The following is a 24576-nucleotide window of genomic DNA, read 5'->3' on the forward strand; positions in this document are numbered from 1 at the left end:
TCTTCAATTTACTTTTAACGCGCCGAAGCATACATATACTACTCGGATTGACACCAAATTTTGCGGGCAAGTCTTAAATTTTATATTGGACTTGTACCGGGATCCGGAACCAACATACTTACCCGATACCAACATGATCAAACATTATTCAATTTCATTAGATTCTTAGAATTACAGTTTAACAATTTCTAACAAAAATGCATTACTTGGGCTAGAGATCTCGGAATTCGATTTCGGGCATATGCCCTTGTCCCATATTTTCCTATGGACCCTTCGAGACCGTCAAAATACAAGTCCGGGTCTGTTTACTAAAAATGTTGACCAAAGTAAAACTTAGCATTCTAAGAAAATCTTAGGGAATCAAGTGTGCCTATTTCAACCCAAACTCTTCCAAATCCCGAACCAACCATCTCCGTAGGTCGTAATTTAGTTAAAGCAAGCACAGGAAGTCTTATTTAGAGGGATGAGATTCTAAAAAATAAAATGACCAGTCAGGTCATTACAGATAGTGTGTTAGTTTTGCAACATAAGATTTGGATCAAATAATTCCTCTACTGTCCCATGTTCAAAATGTTGCCACGCCTATTTTTTAAGTAAGTACACTAGGCATTATGACTAGGGTAATTTTTATATGTATAAAGCACAAAAAGAGTACGATAATGGAGGAGGGGATTCTACGGTGGAAAGCTAATTGTGTTCCCAAACATGGAAATCAATTGGATCCCGTAACCTATGTGAAGTTATACCTATAGTGAAGTGCCAAATTCCTATCCACATTTGATAGACACTTGGATACCAAAAATCACTGAGAAGTGAGTCTAGGTCAACTATACAAAATGTAAACCTAAGTCAACTTTGCAAGAGAGTTAGAAGGACTCCTCCAATATAAAAAAGGTCACACATCTAAAGTAAAAGGAAACTCTCCTTATGAAAGTTAACAAAAATCAAGTGTACAAGAGGTTAATGGGAGAGATCCGATGTATCAAAAAACCTATCTTCAACCTAGATTTAAGTGTAACTTCAAATAAAGTCAGAATGTAGATAAGTATGCATGCTTTTGTGGCTGAAAGCTTCCTTTGTGCTCTATGATTGACAAAAGAGATGAAGGACTAGATGAGCTAATGACTGCTGCCCGTATGTGGATTTGGAATCTGTGAATTGTGAATTTATTGAAGAAGCACAAGTGGCTTTTTCCAAAAATTGAAGTTGGACTACTGTGCTGAAGAGATTTGAAGGCATGTGATGTCTGCTGAGCTTGAAACTGATATTTTCTTCAAGAATCTGAAGCAGATGTGTTGAACTGATGGCAGTTGTCGGTAATTGATGTAGTTGGTGCAAGTTGTAGAATGAAATTGCTCGGCAGTTAGGTTAGAACCCCTAAATTTTCCCCTTATGATCCCTGTGTAGTAAAGAGTAGCTAGTTGTTGACATAATCTCACATAATTTATGTGAAAATCTGCATTGTATGGCACTAGGAAAACTAGGATTTATCCCCTAGGTGTGTCCAGTTGGTTGTTCTATTTGTGTAGGCACGTGTGTGAGACTGTGAGAAGGTGATATGCCTTGGTCCTTTGATGTGATTTCAGCAGAATGAGTAATGGAAGTGCTAATACCACACACTGAAAAACATCAAAGGGGTATACATATCCATGATCATTGTACCTGCAAAAAGAAACGAACAAGTTAGCATAAAATAGAACACACGGTTCTGTGCAATTGCCTTGTGTTCATTCACTACAATCTGGTTTTTCTGAGAAGTTATTTTAGAGGATGGTGAATGATGTGCTGAGGATGGTTGTTTTTGAGTAATGAAGTTTTTGTAAGCGTGATAAGCTTGTCTCTTCCTACCGAAAGCTTTGGAAATAAATAGTGACTGGACAAGGGTAATTCTATATGTTGGGTGGGTTCTGTGGTGGTTCTGTTGTGGTTCTCTAGGCCTTATTCGAGAATCTGGACCCTTTATGCTGGTAAGGTAGTGTTGCTGTGGGGTTGGCTCATTAGTGGGATGTGTTTGAGGCCGTGGTAATGGTTGGTGGTACATGTGTGAGGATCTGCAGAATAGAAAAAAAAAATCCTCTATGTAGAGCTGCTTGCTTAGGAGTGCGTCCAAGTTTTCAGTACCAAGCTCTACTATTTTCATGCGTGTCAACTGAGAAGATGTGAGATGAAACCTTAGGAATCATGTAAGATGAGGAAAACGATCAGATCCTCTAGAGGTGTCCCAGGTAAGGTTATATGTGTAGTTTGACTGATGACTTATTTTTTTCCATTGATAAACTCTCAGTAAAATGAGCATAGAATGTTCTAATACCATACAATAGGAGTAAATCAATGGTTTGAACATGTCATAGAGATAGGTACCTACAAAAACGAAACCATAGTTAGTTTTCAGTATAGCATGCATGATCTCCTTCCAGGGAATTTTGCCATACAACTGTTTCTTCAAAGGGTTCTTTCCCCTCTTGTCCAATTCTCCAAAGTCTATATTTAGGTTCTTGTGGGTTCTGAAGCATAATAGGGGGTGATGTGAGTTGTTGGTGGGCATGAAGGTTTGGTGTTGTTGGGAAAAGAGATGGTTGTTAGGGTGAGATATGGTGAAGGTGTGAGAAAAATGTGATGAATCTTTGTTGTTGTTGGGAATATGTTGTGATGGTTGAGGGTGTGCTAGATTCCTGAGCATGGATTGGATGGCTGAATATGGCTTAGTAGGGTGATTGGTGTCTTGATGATAGTATTTAGGGCAATTATTATGGTTTGGTTGTAGTTTGTGCATGTAGTATAGGGAGGTTTTTGTTGTTTCAGTGTTCCTGTAATCTGCCCCTATTCTCTGATCAATTCACAGTAGATTGAATATGAATGATATTCATACCACACCCTAGAAAAGGATCAAAGAGCAGTGCAAACTATCCAAGAAAAAATCAGCAAAAAAGAAACTGTTAATGTAACCTTGTGTAACAGTATATTCTGCCAAAAGGGTCTGACCAGGGTGTTGGTAATGCGGATTGTTAGGACTTCTCCCATATTTTTCTAATGCTTAACCATAACCATTAGAGGAGTTGGAAGTAGAAGCAGTATGTGATGTGAGCTGAATTTATTAGCTTTCTTGTGTCTGAAGGCTGGGAATCCTTTTTGGTCAAGTATGATTTAACCTTTGATATTAGAAAGGAGGTCTTGTATATAGCGATAATGTGTCAACTGGGTTAACTGGTGGATGAATTTGGACAATGAATTTGCAGGGAAATTGGCTTCCCTATACAATTGTGAGAACTTGACCTCATCACATAATTGGCAGAGGTATTTCAGCTTCTAAATAGGCATATCTATGGTACATGGTGGCACTATATTGTTGCTGAGCCAGTGAATCAACAATGATGAGTCAGCTTGCAAGTGTATTTTGGTGCATTCATTGTCCAGGAACCATTGAGTGCCAATGATAGTTGCTTTTGTTTCTGCTAGATTATTGGTGCCTTCACCAAGTGGACAGGCTATGGCATGACTAAAGTGGCCCTTATGATCCCTCACAATGACTCCAGCTTCAATTTTTCCTGGGTTGGTAAGTACACTACCATCACTATTTACTTTCACAAAATTAATTCCAAGTTTCTACCATATCACCTGAATGGTGGTAATACGTTTCAACTCATCCACCATAGTATAGAGATCAATCCAGTTATGGGACCAGTTTATGTGGGGATAACTAGCTTTTAGGAGGAGATGAATGTCTGAGTTAATAGCAAAGATAACTTTGAGCATAGAGGAAATTCTGCCCTCATACTTAGCACTGCATCTATTTTTCCAAAGATTCCAGCGTATAATGATGGGAATTGTGTCCATCAGTAATTGTTGGATTTCATTGTTACTCTTGTGGAACCACCACTTTATTAGAAGTATCTTAAGAGACAAGTCATCAGTGTTCAGCCCTGTAATGCCTATAAATTTTATCCATACAGCTCTGTCAAAGAAAACTCTGCTGAAAATGTGTTCAATAGATTCAACTTGAGGTTGTTAAAACACACATCTGATGGCAGTGGGATTACCAAATGTAACAACTATGTCATCAGTTGGAAGCTTATTCCTTAAAACTCTCCACAGGAAAAAAGACCATTTGAATAGGATTTTTTTTCTGCCAAGTTTTCTTGTTGGAAAAATTGATCTGCTTGTTATCTCTAATTATTTCCCATGCTGAGGAACATGTAAAGTTACCAAAGGTATTTGGTGACCAAATATCTTCATCAGAGATTTGTGGGTCATAATGAATAAGAGTTTGAAGGATTTGGGGGATCATGTGTGCCGGGGCAATGACATTCAGTTTTTGCAGATTACATTGACTTGAATCCCATAATTGACCTGGTCTTCCTCCTCTAATTCTACTATTGGCAAGTGAACCTGTGCCCAACTAGTTATCCCTTGAGAAGCTGGAATTGCCTGATTGTAATCTCCATTAAATGTGCTGATCTACCTCCTTTTTGTTGACTGTTAATTTCTTCTATGAGCAAAAACTTTCTCTCTCTCTATATATATAAATTAGAAGTAAATTCAAGAATTGGTTCACCACTTATAATAAAAAAATGAAAGTTTTGTTAAAAAAGAAAAACCAATGGATAAGTATCAACTTACAATAGAAAAAATCATATGGCTAAGTATTCTGGCACCTCATACTTTATGAAGGAAAAAAAATAACCATTGATTGAGATAACTAATTAACCTAACTGGTAATGCAGAGCAAAGGTTCCACTTTCTCTCTCTAGAAAATCCCCGCCGTCACTGTAGCATTGAATTCGAGCTACTGTTCATCGCAGCATTTTTTGCGATTTGAACTTGCTAATGCTCGTGTAAGGCAGCAATGGCTGCGTTGAACTCTCCCCAGTCCTTGGCTGTGGGAGAGCAAGCACCTGGGATCTACATTCCTCCAAAAATGAATTATGCAGCAACTGTGACTAAAAAAAATGTGCGACAAATCCAACACACAGTTCTATGTCCAGTTAGATTCGAACATGGAGAACCAATCGTTGAATTCACCACAGATGAGGTGAAAGAGTTTGTCATAGAGGAAGGTTTACACCAAGCAGTTGTCATCAAATTCTCTTATGGAAAACCAGAACTTCACGACTTCAGAAGAATTTTTCCAAAACAGTTCGATGTGAAGGGATCGTGTAACATCGGGCAGTCGGGGTTTAGACATTTACTGGTGCGATTCGATCTTTATGAAGATTATGTAAACTTTGTTTCCAGATCTACTGGGCACATTAACTCAAATGGAGATGAGTTCTTCTTCAGAACTTTTCCTTGGACGATTGGATTCGATCCAAGAATTAAGACATCGAAGGCTGTGGTGTGGATCTCATTCCCAGATCTTCCACCAAATTATTTTGCTAAGAAATCTTTGATATCAATTCCATCTGCAGTTGGAAAACCTCTTGCTATTGATAAGGCGACGAAAGATCGAACAAGGCCAAGCGTTGCGAGGGTTAAAGTGTTGCTGGATCTGCTGGATAAGCATCCCAAAAAAGTAAAGATTTCAGTCGTCGACAAACTTTCTGGAAAATTTAATAATTTCTGTCAAAAGGTTATATATGACTACCTGCCAATGTATTGTACATGTTGTAATCACCAAGGGCATGATGAAATTTCATGTCGCGCGATGAAAGGAAGGAATAAAAATGCAAAGGAAAATACAGAGCAAAATAGTCGAACTGATTTGGATGAGAATTGTGTTGAACAGCTTCAGGGTGATGCAAGGCAATTATTGAATGCAATAAGAGATGCCAATCAGCTGGAAATTAATGACAATGTGACTAAAATGCAAGGAGCGGTCGATGACACTTCAAATACTCAGAATAAGTCTAAAGGTAAGACTATTGCTACAGGAACTCTGGCGATCTTCACAGGTCAAAAGACTACTGGACATATAGGAGGACAATGGAAAGAGGTGAAGGATAAGCGTGTGAAGCCTGTCAATAATGAGAATTGTGTTCAAACAAAAACAGGACATGAGACTATGGCATTGAGTGCTGCAACCAAGGAGAATCAGATGATAATGGCATTGGTGGAGATCGAAGATGAGCAGACAGACCATGTCCAGATTCGGAATAGCTTTGCAGTTTTAGGAATGGAAAAACCTGATGACAATGAAGGAAATAATCTGATGTTGATAGGGGAAACCTCTGCTGCCAAAAACAGAGCTAACATGGAACCAAATGGCAATTTGACTGCAACTGCAGATGCTATTACTCAACTTCCAAACTATGATGCACGTACAAAACAATTGTCAAAAGATACAAATCAATTAAATCCAAATGCTATTGCTTTTAATCTTTGTGCTAAACAGATTGAGCATCAAAAGCACAAAAAACAAGAGTCCACATCACAATGGGCTAATAAGATATTTGGAAGCAAGTTAGTAACCACTACTCGTGTCAGGATATCCCATCTCAAGATACATATGAATCATCGGAACAAGTGAATGAGAAGGACAGATTAGCTCTGACTAGTGGCAAGCTTTGGGAGGACCAAGCTGAGGAGGATTCTGAAGAAGGAGAAATTCCAAAAGGAATAAATGAAGAAGCTGAAGCTGATCAGGAGGTCATAGAGGAGGAAGATCAAAGTGTAAATGATAATGCAGCTGTTGTAGCAGAACATACTCGAGATCCAAACAGAGCAAGTACTCTGTTTCAAAACAGAGAAAAGGTCAAAAACATACCAGAGGAGGAAAATAATACTGCAGCCTGCAGTGAAGCCAGGAAACAACCAGCTACAACAATTACAGGTGCCTCAATGCACTTGGACAAAAATGATAAGTTGGGTGGATTAAAATGCAACGCTGAAGGGGAACAAGGGATGAGTAAAAAAACTGACAATCAAAAAGAGGTTGGTGATAACAGTAGGGTGATGATACTCAAGTATATTGATACCAAAGGCGTAATGACTCATTGTCCCTCTCATGAATTGGCAAGACCAGTTATTAATCAAGAAAAAGAAGATGAAATCATTCTGGGAAATGGTAGAGATTTAGATGAGGAATCCACAACTCAAAACTTCATCAACGTGGCAAGAAAAGGTGATATCTCTCCAACTCATATAGCCAAAGCTAAATCTGTTGCAAAAGGAAAAAAAGGAAAGATTAACAGAAACAATTCTGGCATGCCTACTGCTGGGATCCAAACTCGACGAGGTAGTTCTAAATCAAATAATTTTTAATGGATGCAATTATTTGGAATATTAGATCCGTCAATACGCAACGAGCCTTTGAGATGCTCGTAAAAATGCATAAACAACATAATTTCGATTTTGTTGGTCTCATGGAACCAATGCAGGATGGCTCAAAGCTGGAATTATACAGAAGACAGATAGGATTTTCTCAAGCATTTTCTAACATCTCAAATAAGGTGTGGGCTTTCGTTGACGATTTGTACGACGTCACAATTCTATATGACATGGAGCAGCAGCTGACATTATAAATGACTCATACAGAAACACGAATTGTCCAAAATGTTACTTATATGTACACGATATGTACATATGAGGATGGATATATTACTGTGGCTATGCATCATTTTTTGGGAAAACTGCTACTGGTGGTATTAGTACAATGTACTCAATCCAGTGTAGGGGAACCAAGGATGAGCATAAGTATAGCAGCATATATAGGAAGGGACAAATCGATGGCCCAGACTGGTATACATTGTCATGCGCGCATCAATTTTTGGACACGATCTGTGGGCAGGAATGTTGTACAATGGCAAGAAGGTCAATTGCAAATTCACTTATCAGCACCACAGGGATCAAAACACATGAAGAGTCAGGCCCAAAAGATAGTGAATAATCTGGAAATGGAACTCAAATGTGGCACCTTAGAGCTGATATCGACATGGCAATCCACAGGCAATTTTTGGTCAAAATTTGCGGACAAAACTACAGCATATGAAGCTGGGATCTCAGCAACTCAATATACAATAACATATCAGAAACACACTCAAGGGAAGGAATCAACAAAAAAGAAGAGGAAGATAATAAAAAAAGAAAACAAAAACGAGGCAAGCGGGCAACTAAGAGCAGAAATTATGAAACTCTTATACAGGAGCTTTTGGAGCTTTTGTTTTAAGGAATTCATGAGCAACTGGAACAACAATGAAGCAATATTAGGAGCTTTACACCATCAAGGAGAAGAAGAGCATATCATGATCGAAGGAGATTTGATAATTTGTTTTGGTAATTACATCTTAAGGAATTTTGATAGTCTTCTTCATGTGATACCAAAGATGAGTAACATTAATAATAAAGGAAACGATCAAACCTAATATAATAAAATTCATCTAACTTTGAGGAAAATATCATTAACTTTTTTAAAATTACATAGCTGACCTTGTGAAAGTTTATTCATATAAAAGAAGATAAATATAATTGTTTAGATTTGTTATGAAATACTTGATTATGGTGGATGTCCATAACTCCTAAGGGAGTAACACCCACTATTCTTCTCCATTAACCTCCCACTACTTCTTACCATTATGGATGTAACTCCCACACCTCCATGATCTTCCCTCATCTTCTCAATAGTTAATATCATGTTCATGGCATCCCTTTGTATTACCTATATCATCCTATAAAATAGAGGGTTTGGACATCACATTGTATACACTTTGAATACATGGAAGAAATAAGAATCTCTCTTCTCTTTCTCTTTACATTCTTGTCTATTTTTTTGTTTTATATTATTACTTTGAGGTAAGTTTCTTAATACGTTATCGACACGAATTGCTTATTTCATAATCTTCTATTTCAAGATTATGTGGTAGGTGTTCTTTAATTTCTATGGCTTTGGCCATACCATTTTGGAGGCAAGGTAACTTTATTTTAATTTTTCTTCATAATAGTAAGGGTTTATACAATTGAACTAGACACAAATATTAAACTTTATGTTCTTTTAATCCTAAGAAATTATATCTAATATGAAGTTGACCATTTGTAAGTTTTTTTGACTTCATTCATCACAATGGTGTTTTTAGTGTTCTGCAGAAATATATGGCATCTTGAGATCACAATGCCTAATAGTACATAAAGTTGATTATTAAAAGAAATGTCTTAACGCAAAATTATAGCAATAATTATGAAGTGGTAATATTTTAAATGGTTCCAGTCTATTATGACATTGGTTAAGGGTAAGACAATGGGTTCAAGTCCCAGCGCAATATACGAGTAAGACATCGGATTCGAGTCCTAATGCACCATGATAGTAAGAGTTGGGTTCGAGTCCCAATTCATTATGGCCTAACATGCATTTATAGGGGTAAGGCATTGGATTTGAGTCCCAATGCATCATATTGATGATATAATGATGACTAAAAAAAAATATATTTTTCATGAAAAAGCATGAATCTTATCCCACTTGATTTGCTCCATTCTTAAAGTGAATGTGATAGAGGTGCATAATAAGTCTAAATGAAGACAAGTGGTTGACTAATGTACGCGGACGTGCCAAAGATCTAAATAATAATAGTCATCATTGTGATAATTGTAAAAAGGAGAACAATAAGGGTTCTCAAAATATTACTTCAAAATGTGAAGGTGATGTTTGCCATCAATGTTGTATGAAAATAATAATGCACTTCCATATGATTATAGTCCACTTGAAGAGAATGTGACTTGTGATAATGCATATTACTGTGTGGTTACATGAATATGTCATTGGTCGCGTACACGTGGTACGCCAAAAAGTATTTTGCCATGCCTTATAAAAAGTTATTAAAGGCAAAATTAAAGCAAGAACTGATTTTGCTTATGATGATTTTGTACATGACAATTATTATGATATAATTTCCTCTGTGAAGGAGACATTCACCATATGGATGGTGTGACAAAAGATCTTGTAGTACAAAATTAATTAAGAGCTACGGAAAAGCTAATTTGTTACTACTTGGATAATAAAATTGTCCATGACATTGATATTGTAGTAAGTATCAAAAGGAATTTTTGAGTTGCAAATATATTAGCCAAAGTGGTTGGCATATTGAGACTATAAATGAAAGGAAGATTGAATATCTTCATATTACTATAATCATACCGGGTAAATATGAAAGGTTACCCGACTTTTCTTCTATTTGTACTACACATGTATAAGCATGATGATGAATCACATGCCACAAGTACATAAGAGGTTTACTGAAACAAATATTAGTTGGCATGATCGGTTGGCCATCCCGATTTATTGATGCGAAAAATGATTGAGAATTCACATTGGCATATATTGAAGAATTATGAGATTCGTCGAGAATTCTCATGTACGACTTGTTCTCATGATAAACTGATTACTATACCAACTGGGATTGAGATTGTATTCCCTGATTTTCGGAACGTATAAAAGGTGATATATATATGGGCCCAATCACCTGCTAAGCGAACCGTTTACTAGATGCATCTATTGTATAGTCACATGCACGTTTGTTATTAACTTGCAATTTGGTTTTTCCAAGGTTGTTTGCTCAAATTATTAGAGCAAAATTCCGGAATATAAATTATGATAATTTATCTTGATAATGATGGTTTAAATCCAAGTTGGTTTAGCGGAAATTGTATGCCTCCAATTATAGCTAAGCCATTGGTTATGAGAACAAAATTTGCAAATAGAAATTTGATATGAGGTGTATTATTTAATATACAACATCACTTGTATGCATCTAGCCAACAAGTTATGATAAATTTTCCTCATCACAATTGGTTGAAGGTCAAGAACCAAATATTCCCATCTAGAAATATGGATGTGCTATATGATTTAATTGTTCCACCACAATGCACAATGATGGGTCCCCAAAGAAAGTTGGGGATATGTGTTTGTGATCCCAGCATTAGGGGGAGAAAATTGGCAGCTGAAAAAGTAATCATGGAATGAATTATTATGAGTGTACATAGATCCTCGTACAAAACAAATGTGAACTTGAAGTTCAAGTGATAATTCATTCGTAAAATATTGCCAAGCGTATTTGCTGACCCAAAGCTAAATATTATATTTCAGCTGCTAATTCTCCAAATAGAATAAAGTCCATGATGGACATAGTTTATAGAACGCATGAAGCGAAATAGACTAATCGGTTCCAAAGATAAAACTCCTTGAAGAAGGAGGGGAGCAAATGATAAAGATGGTCATACTAAGGAGGCAAGTGCTCTATAAGAGCACCATAACATAATACTTTATAAGACCTCATAGAAGAAGCTCAGGTACCTAAAAATAATGAGATCTCGATAAGTTATGTCTTTATTGTGTGATAATGGAACCGATGTAAAATGATCATCGATGATATTGTTGATATAATGTAGTGCTCAATATTTTTAATTTTGACGAGGATTTTGAGCTCAAATCTGTCATGGAATTTGGATAGATAAATGATTGGTCAATGAAAAATATTCAATTAAGATTGACTTCAATTGGAAAATGTGAAATTTTGGACTGATATTCCCAGCACCTAAAAGTATAAAATCAATGAGGTGACACAAGATTTTACGTAAATGTCCCAGTATTGATTATATGGAAACATGTTCCCTTGTGGTGGGTACAATTGCTTTCAGATTTTAGTCTGGAAATACCTGATAAATTTGATATGCGTATATAAAAATCATTGAAGGATTTAAACTGTTCTAAAGCATATTAAGGTTCCCAAAAAATTCATTAAATAAAGCTTCAGCAAGTCCTTATGTGGATTAGAGCATTCATGGCGTACATGATTTATTTTTGTGTCAATTGCAATTGGTGCATTATGTATCTTGCTAGAACCACGAGTATAACAATATGCTAGCGAGATATACTTTAATTCCTATATAAAGACACCGAAATACTATTATGATTATATTGCAAAAGAAGTCCTTGATATAGATTTTCTTATTCTAACAAATATTGTCAAGGTTATGTTGGTTATAAAAATCCAGGGCATGGTTCGTTGTTCAAATAATATATTTGGCTGTGAGCGTAATGCCAAATTATGATATTCAACAAGATTTCAATTACATTGAAGATGATACTGCATGCATAGCTTAATTGAAAGAAGGACTATCGAATGAGACAAAGTAAAACGTATTTCACTAAAGTTCTATCTCAGACATGATTGATGTTCAACAAATTTATTCTAGTGATAATTTGGCAAACTTCTTCACAAGGCATTGCCAACCTCAACAATTGAGAAGTTATTATAAATGATTGGAATTTAACGTCTTTGAGATATCAAGTGATATTTTTGTCAGGGGGAGTATAGCACGCGTTGCACTCTTTTTCCCTTCGCACAGATTTTGTCCCATTGGATTTTCCTGGCAAGGTTTTTAATGAGGCAGTAAGTAATGCGTATTACAAGATATGTATAATCTTTTTCCTTCACTAATATTTTTTCCCACATGATGTTTTCTTAGTAATGTTTTAACGAGGCACATTATCTTTGGACATCCAAGGGGGAGTGTTATGAAATACTTGATTATGGTAGATGTCCATAACTCCTAAGGGAGTAACACCCACTACTCTTCTATATTAACCTCCCACTACTTCTTACCATTATGGATGTAACTCCCACACCTCCAGGATCTTCCCCCATGTTCTCAATAATTAATACCATGTTCATGGCATCCCTTTGTATTACCTATATCATCCTATAAATAGAGGGTTTGGGCATCACATTGTACACACTTTGAATACATGAAAGAAATAAGAATCTCCCCTCTCTTTCTCTCTACATTCTTATTTTTTTTGTTTTATATTATTACTTTGAGCTAAGTTTCTTAACAAGATTAAAATATTGAACTTTCTCTCTCTAGAATGAGAATTCCTCTCAGCGACTGCTGAAATGGCGAGGAAATCAAAAGCTAGAGGATGATGTCAGCAGATCAACTAGAGGAGGAGGTCAATAGATCCAAAATGGTGGTACCGAGATTCAAGGCTCAAACAAGGCTATGTCGCTAACGATTTATTTGAAGAAATCAAGGAATGTGAATGTCCTACAAGGAATTGTACCACTAGATGTGAATCAAGCATCGACCTCGATCACACCATATATGTCTCAAGGAAAAGCAATTGTGAGTTGAAAGAAATGCAAGGATCCACTAGGATGCTTTCATGGGTAGACATGGTGGAAAGTGAGGATGAAGGGAGAAGCAAATTGCAAATCTTATACTCCAGATTGATTTCATGGAGTAAGGTAGTAGGTAAAAATTCAGAAATTGAGGGTTTCAAGTTGAGCCCACAGGTGCAAGATAAGGAGAATGTAAAACTTATAGTGGAGGATATCAAAGATTAAGTTGAATACGGTCAAATAGCGGTAGTATATTACGTACCAGGATCAAACCCTCCCTAAGAAGTCATGGAAGGATACTTTCAAAGAATTTGGAGGAAAGTAGGTATTGACAAAATAGCTCATGTTCATAGAGGTGTGTTTCTTGTTAGATTCTACCAAGCTAAAAGCAGGATCAAAGTGATAGAAGAGGGAGTCCAGATGTTCGACAGAAAACCTTTAGTAGTAAAGCTTTGGCAACCAGATATGGAAGTGATAAAAGAAACTATTGATAAAATTCCTATGTGGATACGGCTAATGGGATTATATATAAAATATTGGAGGCAAGGTGCTCTAACAAAAATAGCATGAATGGTGAGAAAACCTTTAAATGTCGACAAAGCTATTTCTCAGAAAGAGAGATTGACTTATACAAGAGTGCTTGTTGAAGACTCAATAAATAAGAGTTATCCATCGTCTGTGATGTTTGAAAATGAACATGGAAAGATGATTGAGCAGGAAGTATATTATGAGTGGAAGCAAGTTTTATCCACTAAATATAAAAAGTTTGGGCATAAGGTGAAAGAGTGTATAAAAATATTGATCGAGGAAGTAGACAAAGAGATATAATAGAGGAAGCAAGTATAGAAGGAGGAAGAAGATAAAACAAAGGGTGTACATGAAATACTATTATGGGCAAAAGGTGTACATGATCAAGCAAGTAAACAAAGGGTGTACATGATTGATGTTCAACAAATTTATTCTAGTGATAATTTGGCAAACTTCTTCACAAGGCATTGCCAACCTCAACAATTGAGAAGTTATTATAAATGATTGGAATTTAACGTCTTTGAGATATCAAGTGATATTTTTGTCAGGGGGAGTATAGCACGCGTTGCACTCTTTTTCCCTTCGCACAGATTTTGTCCCATTGGATTTTCCTGGCAAGGTTTTTAATGAGGCAGTAAGTAATGCGTATTACAAGATATGTATAATCTTTTTCCTTCACTAATATTTTTTCCCACATGATGTTTTCTTAGTAATGTTTTAACGAGGCACATTATCTTTGGACATCCAAGGGGGAGTGTTATGAAATACTTGATTATGGTAGATGTCCATAACTCCTAAGGGAGTAACACCCACTACTCTTCTATATTAACCTCCCACTACTTCTTACCATTATGGATGTAACTCCCACACCTCCAGGATCTTCCCCCATGTTCTCAATAATTAATACCATGTTCATGGCATCCCTTTGTATTACCTATATCATCCTATAAATAGAGGGTTTGGGCATCACATTGTACACACTTTGAATACATGAAAGAAATAAGAATCTCCCCTCTCTTTCTCTCTACATTCTTATTTTTTTTGTTTTATATTATTACTTTGAGCTAAGTTTCTTAACAAGATTAAAATATTGAACTTTCTCTCTCTAGAATGAGAATTCCTCTCAGCGACTGCTGAAATGGCGAGGAAATCAAAAGCTAGAGGATGATGTCAGCAGATCAACTAGAGGAGGAGGTCAATAGATCCAAAATGGTGGTACCGAGATTCAAGGCTCAAACAAGGCTATGTCGCTAACGATTTATTTGAAGAAATCAAGGAATGTGAATGTCCTACAAGGAATTGTACCACTAGATGTGAATCAAGCATCGACCTCGATCACACCATATATGTCTCAAGGAAAAGCAATTGTGAGTTGAAAGAAATGCAAGGATCCACTAGGATGCTTTCATGGGTAGACATGGTGGAAAGTGAGGATGAAGGGAGAAGCAAATTGCAAATCTTATACTCCAGATTGATTTCATGGAGTAAGGTAGTAGGTAAAAATTCAGAAATTGAGGGTTTCAAGTTGAGCCCACAGGTGCAAGATAAGGAGAATGTAAAACTTATAGTGGAGGATATCAAAGATTAAGTTGAATACGGTCAAATAGCGGTAGTATATTACGTACCAGGATCAAACCCTCCCTAAGAAGTCATGGAAGGATACTTTCAGAGAATTTGGAGGAAAGTAGGTATTGACAAAATAGCTCATGTTCATAGAGGTGTGTTTCTTGTTAGATTCTACCAAGCTAAAAGCAGGATCAAAGTGATAGAAGAGGGAGTCCAGATGTTCGACAGAAAACCTTTAGTAGTAAAGCTTTGGCAACCAGATATGGAAGTGATAAAAGAAACTATTGATAAAATTCCTATGTGGATACGGCTAATGGGATTATATATAAAATATTGGAGGCAAGGTGCTCTAACAAAAATAGCATGAATGGTGAGAAAACCTTTAAATGTCGACAAAGCTATTTCTCAGAAAGAGAGATTGACTTATACAAGAGTGCTTGTTGAAGACTCAATAAATAAGAGTTATCCATCGTCTGTGATGTTTGAAAATGAACATGGAAAGATGATTGAGCAGGAAGTATATTATGAGTGGAAGCAAGTTTTATCCACTAAATATAAAAAGTTTGGGCATAAGGTGAAAGAGTGTATAAAAATATTGATCGAGGAAGTAGACAAAGAGATATAATAGAGGAAGCAAGTATAGAAGGAGGAAGAAGATAAAACAAAGGGTGTACATGAAATACTATTATGGGCAAAGGGTGTACATGATCAAGCAAGTAAACAAAGGGTGTACATGATTGATGTTCAACAAATTTATTCTAGTGATAATTTGGCAAACTTCTTCACAAGGCATTGCCAACCTCAACAATTGAGAAGTTATTATAAATGATTGGAATTTAACGTCTTTGAGATATCAAGTGATATTTTTGTCAGGGGGAGTATAGCACGCGTTGCACTCTTTTTCCCTTCGCACAGATTTTGTCCCACTGGATTTTCCTGGCAAGGTTTTTAATGAGGCAGTAAGTAATGCGTATTACAAGATATGTATAATCTTTTTCCTTCACTAATATTTTTTCCCACATGATGTTTTCTTAGTAATGTTTTAACGAGGCACATTATCTTTGGACATCCAAGGGGGAGTGTTATGAAATACTTGATTATGGTAGATGTCCATAACTCCTAAGGGAGTAACACCCACTACTCTTCTATATTAACCTCCCACTACTTCTTACCATTATGGATGTAACTCCCACACCTCCAGGATCTTCCCCCATGTTCTCAATAATTAATACCATGTTCATGGCATCCCTTTGTATTACCTATATCATCCTATAAATAGAGGGTTTGGGCATCACATTGTACACACTTTGAATACATGAAAGAAATAAGAATCTCCCCTCTCTTTCTCTCTACATTCTTATTTTTTTTGTTTTATATTATTACTTTGAGCTAAGTTTCTTAACAAGATTAAAATATTGAACTTTCTCTCTCTAGAATGAGAATTCCTCTCAGCGACTGCTGAAATGGCGAGGAAATCAAAAGCTAGAGGATGATGTCAGCAGATCAACTAGAGGAGGAGGTCAATAGATCCAAAATGGTGGTACCGAGATTCAAGGCTCAAACAAGGCTATGTCGCTAACGATTTATTTGAAGAAATCAAGGAATGTGAATGTCCTACAAGGAATTGTACCACTAGATGTGAATCAAGCATCGACCTCGATCACACCATATATGTCTCAAGGAAAAGCAATTGTGAGTTGAAAGAAATGCAAGGATACACTAGGATGCTTTCATGGGTAGACATGGTGGAAAGTGAGGATGAAGGGAGAAGCAAATTGCAAATCTTATACTCCAGATTGATTTCATGGAGTAAGGTAGTAGGTAAAAATTCAGAAATTGAGGGTTTCAAGTTGAGCCCACAGGTGCAAGATAAGGAGAATGTAAAACTTATAGTGGAGGATATCAAAGATTAAGTTGAATACGGTCAAATAGCGGTAGTATATTACGTACCAGGATCAAACCCTCCCTAAGAAGTCATGGAAGGATACTTTCAGAGAATTTGGAGGAAAGTAGGTATTGACAAAATAGCTCATGTTCATAGAGGTGTGTTTCTTGTTAGATTCTACCAAGCTAAAAGCAGGATCAAAGTGATAGAAGAGGGAGTCCAGATGTTCGACAGAAAACCTTTAGTAGTAAAGCTTTGGCAACCAGATATGGAAGTGATAAAAGAAACTATTGATAAAATTCCTATGTGGATACGGCTAATGGGATTATATATAAAATATTGGGGGCAAGGTGCTCTAACAAAAATAGCATGAATGGTGAGAAAACCTTTAAATGTCGACAAAGCTATTTCTCAGAAAGAGAGATTGACTTATACAAGAGTGCTTGTTGAAGACTCAATAAATAAGAGTTATCCATCGTCTGTGATGTTTGAAAATGAACATGGAAAGATGATTGAGCAGGAAGTATATTATGAGTGGAAGCAAGTTTTATCCTCTAAATATAAAAAGTTTGGGCATAAGGTGAAAGAGTGTATAAAAATATTGATCGAGGAAGTAGACAAAGAGATATAATAGAGGAAGCAAGTATAGAAGGAGGAAGAAGATAAAACAAAGGGTGTACATGAAATACCACTAAAGGAAGGATAATAAATAACAGTACCAACATAAAAAGAGGAAATGGAGTGAATATAAAAGATACTGTCAAAACTGAAAATACACTTGTAGCAAGGGAAACTCAAGAGGGAAGGAGAAATAAAAATCAAAGTGAGAACGAAGCTAACTCGTCAAACCCTAGTAGAGAGAAAACTGGTATAGGTTCAGAAAATGGGAGGGGTGGGGGTAACCCCCTCCTAGTGGATAGATTGACTTTTGGAATTCCAAAGGAATGAATAAGTTAGATAAATAGAAAGAAATGAATCAGTTTATGCACAATAGTAGGGTTGAATTATTTGGTCTTCTGAAGACTAAGATTAAGAGAGACAAAGCTCATCATGCTTCTCTTAATCTATGCAATGGCTGGTCATTCACAACAAGTATAGCGAGTCACCATGTATGTAGAATAGGGTTATTATGGAAACTACAAATATATGAAGTAAGTATCGAATATGTCTGAAAAAATTATACATAGTAAACTGTGGCGTGAAAGTATTACATAAGAACTAAATATTATTGTAACGATCCGACCGGTCGTATTGAGCTTTTGCACTCCACTCGCCAGTTCTCGGGCATTACTTACCCCGTGTGATGTATTATGACTTATGTAAATCGTCGGTTTTGGTTTTCAGGGTAATCAGAATAAATTTGGAAGAACAGTTCTCAATTTGAAACTTAAAATCTGAAAGGCTCGACCAAGATTTGACTTATTGGTATATGATCTCAGATCAGAATTTTTATGATTTGGTTAGCTCTGTTAGGTGATTTGGGACTTAGGAGCATGATCGAAATGTGATTTGGAGGTCCATGGAAGGTTTAGGCTTGAATTGGCGAAAATGGTATTTTGGCATTTTCTGGTTGATAGGTGAGATTTTGATATAGTGGTCGGAATAGAATTCGGGAAGTTGCAGTAGCTCCGTTGTGTCATTTGGGATGTGTGGGCAAAATTTCAGGTCATTCGGACGTGGTTTGGTATACCTTTTGATCAAAAGCATAATTCGAAAGATTTTCGAACCTTAGGTTTGAATTTGATGCGATTTGATGGATTCTATGTTGTTTGAAGTGTTTCAAAGATTTGTATAAGTTTGGGTAGTGGTATATGACTGGTTTGTGCTTTTGGTTGAGGTCTTAGGGGCCTCAGAGTGATTTCAGATGGTTAGCGGAAGGTTTGAAGATGAGTTGGGACAGCTGAAGCATGTTGTTGCTGTCATAACCGCACCTACGGTTGGGAGGCCGCAAGTGCGATAATCAAAGAGCAGAAGTCGGTCATAGATGCGGCCAAAAGGAAGTTCTTCAGGAAACGCAGAAGCGGTGAAGTGGGCGCACCTGCGGAAGCGCAAGTGCGAGTTTTTAACCGTAGATGCGGAAATTGTCATTTTAATGAAAACCGCAGATGCAGTTGAATAGCCACAGAAGCGGGACCGCATAAGCGGTAAAAGGACCGCATGTGCAAAAATGCCTGGGTCAAAAAGTATAAAAGGTTCCCTTTGCGATTTTGAGAGGGTTTTCACCATATTTCATTCAGGAGAAAGCTTGGGAGAGCTAATTGAAGAGTGAATTCAAGAGGATTTCGTGGAGATAAGATTTTTGGACCCTAAACTTATTTCTATGATGAATTTTCACATTTTAAGCTTGAAATCTATGGAAAATCAGTAGCAAAATAGGGGGTTTAGGGCTTGGAAATTTTAGACCTTAATCTAGGGATTTGTGGGGTCATTTGTGATCGGATTTTGGTATTCTTGATATGTATGAACTCGTGAGAGGATGATGATTCCATTGATGTTAATTTTGTCAGATTCCGAAACATAGGCCCGGGGGCCGAGTTTGGTCAATTTCGGAATTTTTGGTATAAATTAGATATTTTCGAGTGGCTTTATTCCTTTAGCATATTTTAATGGTTATGTACTAATTGTGGCTAGATTTGGATCATCCGGAGGTCTATTCGTGAGGGCAAAGACATTGCGGGTTAGAGTTTGAACCAAATCGAGGTGATTAATGATTGTAAATGTTGTCTTGAGGGTATGAAACTCCGGATTGCATATCGTTGTGCTATATTGAGGTGACACACATGCTAGATGATGAGCGTGAGGTCGTGCACTATTGGGTATTGTGACTTAGTCCATCCTAAATGATTGTTTTACCGCGTATTTATTGAAAACTATTTGCTATCATTAAGTTTTGGGCTGAATGCCATATTTGGGCCTCGTGGCAACTATTTGAACCTTTATGGGACTTTTCCTAATTATTTCCTTACTGTTTTGATTTTATACGTGAACTCAGTCATGCTATATTCTACTATTTTCATAACTTAGCCATGTTTACTCTGTTTTAACACATTAAAAGATATTTTTGGCTGAGCATCATGTTTTACTGTTGCCCGAGTGGCTTATGAGTTTCTGACTGAGTAAGGTCGAGGGCCTGTGTTGTGAGGATACTTTTGGGTCGGGCTGCACGCCGCAGTAGTGATACACTGATTATGATTATGAGGTCGAGGGCCTGAGATTTGTATGCCACGAGGTGGTTTGTTGATATGAGGCTGAGAGCCTAGAGATGATGCCACGAGATGGCTTGATATTGCGCTTTGGGCCGTAAGGGGCCCCTCTAGGTGTCTGCACATCCCCAGTGAGCGCAGGTACCCAATGTGATGTGAGATATAACCCGAAGGGCTATTGTTGTTCCATGTTGTTGCTCGAGGGGCTGTTTCTGTTGATATTTGTGCCCGAGGGGCAGATTTTCTGTGCTTATCTGTTCTAACTGCATTTTGTTTACTTGCTTAACTGTGAAAAGGTATTTTTAAAGTGGTTTAAACTGAGCTAAGATTTTGTAAGAGATTTCACAACTTTATTGTTTTCTTAAATGGTTTTATACTGCTTCAATACAATATATTGATGTGCCTTTACGTGATTTCTTATCGCTTAGTCTTCATTTATGTTTTACTCACTAAGTCAGAGTACTCACATTACTCCCTGCACCTTGTGTGCAGATTCAGGTATTTCTGCACCCGATAGCGGGTATTGGTTGATCAAAGGCAGAGTCATCAGAGTTTAGCAAGGTAGCTGCCCGACGTCCGCATCACTGCTTTTCTCCCTCTTGATGTCATTAGACTGTATTTAGTACATTTTTAGAATTTTCGTTGTATTTTAGACCTTAGTAGATGCTCGTGACTTGTGACACCCCGATATCGGGCTGTATCTATTTTCACACTGTTCATTTAAACTTACATTATGCAATATCTGATTAATTAAAAAGGCTTAAATTGACTTATTAAAGTTATTGAAATGAATTTGGGGATTGTGTCGGCTGGCCTTGTCTTCACGAGAGGCGCCATCACGACCGAGTTCGGTTTGGGGTCGCGATAAGTTGGTATCAGAGCATTGGTTACATAGGTCTCATGAGTCATGAGCAAGTTTAGTAAAGTCTCGCAGATCGGTATGGAGACGTCTGTACTTATCCTCGGGAGGCTGTAAAACCTTTAGGAAAAACTTCACATTCTTGAATTCTTATCGTGCGTTCTTAATTCAGCTTGAAAAGTAACTCTTTGAATTTCTTCCACGCGTTCGTATGCGCGCATGAGCGCTCGGTATCAAATGTGCATCGATGGCTTCTAATTCCCCGATTGAGGGGCGAGATGTGATCTCATTGTGTTGATGTTGGGCTAGTCTGGAAGACCTTAGGCTGAATTTTTGCCTATAGCTTGAGCCCTGAGCTGTTGATTGTGTAAGCGCGTGCTTCTAGATCTATATATTCTGTTATGTCCCTATTAAGGTTAGTAATGACTAGATAGCTACGTGATGAGTATGTTATGATTACGAGGTGTATTCATATGATTTGGAAAGGATCTGCTGGAGGATGGAAGAACTATTATGTACTTGATGTTCATCTTGATTTGAGGTATAGCCCCGAGTTATGGGTGTGGGAAGAATCCTTTCATGTTTCCTAGTTGGGAGTGAGGTAGATTTCATGTTGCATTATGAGTTCAGACTCAAGAACATTAAGTGACTGCGTAATGTCTATGATGGAGGAAGGGTATGAAGAGATGTTATTTGAAGCGAAGCAGATGGGTTATCTCCTGCGGATTGTTTTGAAGTTTGCGTAATCCCTTATGTCATTTATTGGAAAATATCTGTTACTAGGGAAATATATGTGATGAAATTTAAATTTGTGTCGCTTAAGAGAGTGGGTTTAACTGTTACGAGATTGTAGAAGATTTAAAGTACTAGATGGTCTGTGTTTCATGTGCTTATAAAGGATTGCGTTTAATCTCACTATGGTATTATGGTAGTAATAGAGTATATGCATGATGAGTTAGTGGGTGTGTTTTGATCTATGGCTTCGAGCCAAGTGGGGGAGTCTACTATTAATTAGATTAACTGTACGATTATGTGCTATGTTGGTTCCAGTTTGAGGCGTGCTAGTGAATCAGTTATGGCTTACGGAGATTGAGACCCAGGATGGCTCGACTAAAGGAATTTGTTTGACAAAGGTCATGTTATGCTTTGTAGGTGTATAAGAATCACGGAATATCTTGAGTGGTAATTGGTAAAGGATGTGCGGTGCATAGAATATGAAATTGCTTGGTTGCATTAAGGTGAGGTTACATTCTGTGGCGTCGGAGTGCTAATAAGGTACAGGTTATTCGGTTCATTTGATTAGTCTAATTGCGGTTTGATTAGAGTGGATGACTCTCGAGAATGGTTCTAATGGGTTCAAGATTCTACATGGAATAATTGGAGATTTTCAAGTTGTAAAATTGGCTAGAAACTAAGGTTTTGCATTGGAGGGTGTCAAGGCTTGTGTAATTTCTATATCAATTATGTGATTCTATATATCAGTATTAGGAAGGTAATGGTTCTGGATTCGCAGGAAGTCTCTTCAGGGTAGGTATTTTGAATATGGTGCTTTTGGGAATGTTAAGGAGAGTATTCAGCGGCTTATGAGCCTTAGACGGTGTGGTTTTATGCTTGGGTCTCGTGTGGTAAGTCTGGGTTGAGGATTGCGGTATTATGGCAAGGATAAATATTAATTCAAAGGTAATTCCGAAGGAACTCGGATAAATAGGATAGCTTGGTAGTAGGTTGGATCGGCATGGTAAGGGATACCATTAATTTTTTGGGTGCTTATGAGATAATGCGTTTCTATAGGTGCTTCATGGCAATGCTCTTAGGTTTTGATGGCTTGCGTAGTTTGGTCGAGTTTGAAGGATTCATTCCTGACAGGTCTGGTTTGTGCAAAGGGACGGTTAGAGATGTATATTTTATACGGGCATAAAGAGCATGGAGTGTATAGTGATTTTCTTCTAGATAAAATTAACGGAAAGTTCTTGTCTAGTTGAGTACATAGTTGCTTGTGGCTCAGAAGGGATATGAAGTCCTCATAGTTATCCTAGGATAGTATGGTTTATGTGGTATGTTGTGTGGAATTGAGATTTACATGTGTAAGGTCATGGTTCAGTTCTGAAGGGAAGGTCATAAAATTCTTATGCAGCACAGACAGTTTCAAGTGATTAGGGAAATGATCTTCAGATGATTAAGGAAATGGTATTGCTAATTGGTGTGACTTGACGAGGGTATACGTATTAGAAAAAAATAATGTGATTAAGTTGATGGTACTTCGGTAGTATTGCGACACTCTCTTATTAGTTCAACTGCTGATATTCAAGTTTTCTTAGTGGCACAGAAGAAGTATGAGAGTACCTCTCGTGGAAAGATTGGGTATTAGAGGTGTGTGGTATATTCGGACGGTGGAATTGGGATCGTATATAGAGATTCATGTGCTATATGGAGCTGGAGACTGGGAGTTCCCATATTCAGGTTATGTTGTGGTTGTAGGTCACGTGTATCAGCATTGTATAGTGACTATCGAGGTTTGGAGACCCGAGTGGATCTTTTGCTGCTCGGTGTGTTAGATTTTAATGTAATATTGCGTATAGACTGGTTGTCTTCGTGTCGTGTTATTCTGGTCTATTGCGCTAAGGCAGCGATGATGGCTATGCCGGGAATGCCACGGATGGAGTGGCAAGGTTCGACGGATTATATTTCCAGTAGGGTGATGTTATTTTTGAAGACCCAGCGGATGGCTGGGAAGAGTTGTCCATCTTATTTACTTTGTGACGGATGTCAGTGCAGAGACTCCCACTATTGGTTCAGTTCTAGTGATGAGAGACTTTTTCGGATGTGTTTTCTGCTGCCGGGCATGTCGCCGGATAGGGTTGTTGATTTCGGTAATAATTTGGTGTTGGGCACCGTATCATGTGGCACCGGTGGAGTTAGAAGAGTTGAAGGAGGAGCTTCATGAACTCCTTGATAAGGGGTTCATTAGTAGACCTATATGGATGTGTGTCCTGCATCAAGATGGCTTTGTTGACTTCGAGTTGCTATGGGTGAGGGATGCATTGATTCGGTTGTTATTGAGCTATCAGTGTTCTGAGCTGATCTATGAGTTACTTTTCTATGTTGTGAGGCATTATGATTTGTTGGTTATAGGCACACATGGTGCGGTTCCATTGGGTTTCATAGTGGAAGTCAAGCGAGAAAGAGCATTGGGTATTGTTCGGTGGATGGCGTATCGGTTATGTCCTTTCGGGTTTGTGTGGTGTTATGTATTTGCTTCACCGTGGTTATGATGATTTGCTTTAGTTTTAAACATCATATTGCGCATGGTTGTCGATTTTGAGCATAGTGACTTGAGGTGTTTCAGGTGGACCAGTCTTTGGATAAGGTCGCGCATTGGAGCGAAGCTATGCGGAGGTATGATCCGACAGGTCAAATTCGTGTGTTCTGTTTCTATGATGTGTGACTAGTTCTCAGCATTGTGTGTAGTGGTACTGGTGAGTTTGCGGTACA

The 24576-nt window shown here is 37.5% G+C and overlaps 1 long non-coding RNA gene across 2 annotated transcripts in view; it reads left to right on the plus strand.

Moving 5' to 3' along the window:
* Window positions 1-694: 694 nt before the first annotated feature.
* LOC104233603 (uncharacterized) overlaps window positions 695-24576 on the plus strand; it is a 31718-nt gene continuing 7836 nt past the window's right edge. The window contains exons 1-2 of one of the 2 annotated variants that reach the window (XR_712676.2): window positions 695-3553; window positions 20718-20786. This is a non-coding gene — a long non-coding RNA (uncharacterized lncRNA). Of the gene's footprint in view, window positions 3554-3950; window positions 4511-20717; window positions 20787-24576 lie in introns of those variants that run through there. The other variant, XR_011403097.1, reaches the window with a different exon arrangement.

The sequence above is a fragment of the Nicotiana sylvestris genome, chromosome 10, assembly GCF_000393655.2.
Source record: "Nicotiana sylvestris chromosome 10, ASM39365v2, whole genome shotgun sequence".
Classification (NCBI taxonomy): domain Eukaryota; kingdom Viridiplantae; phylum Streptophyta; class Magnoliopsida; order Solanales; family Solanaceae; genus Nicotiana; species Nicotiana sylvestris.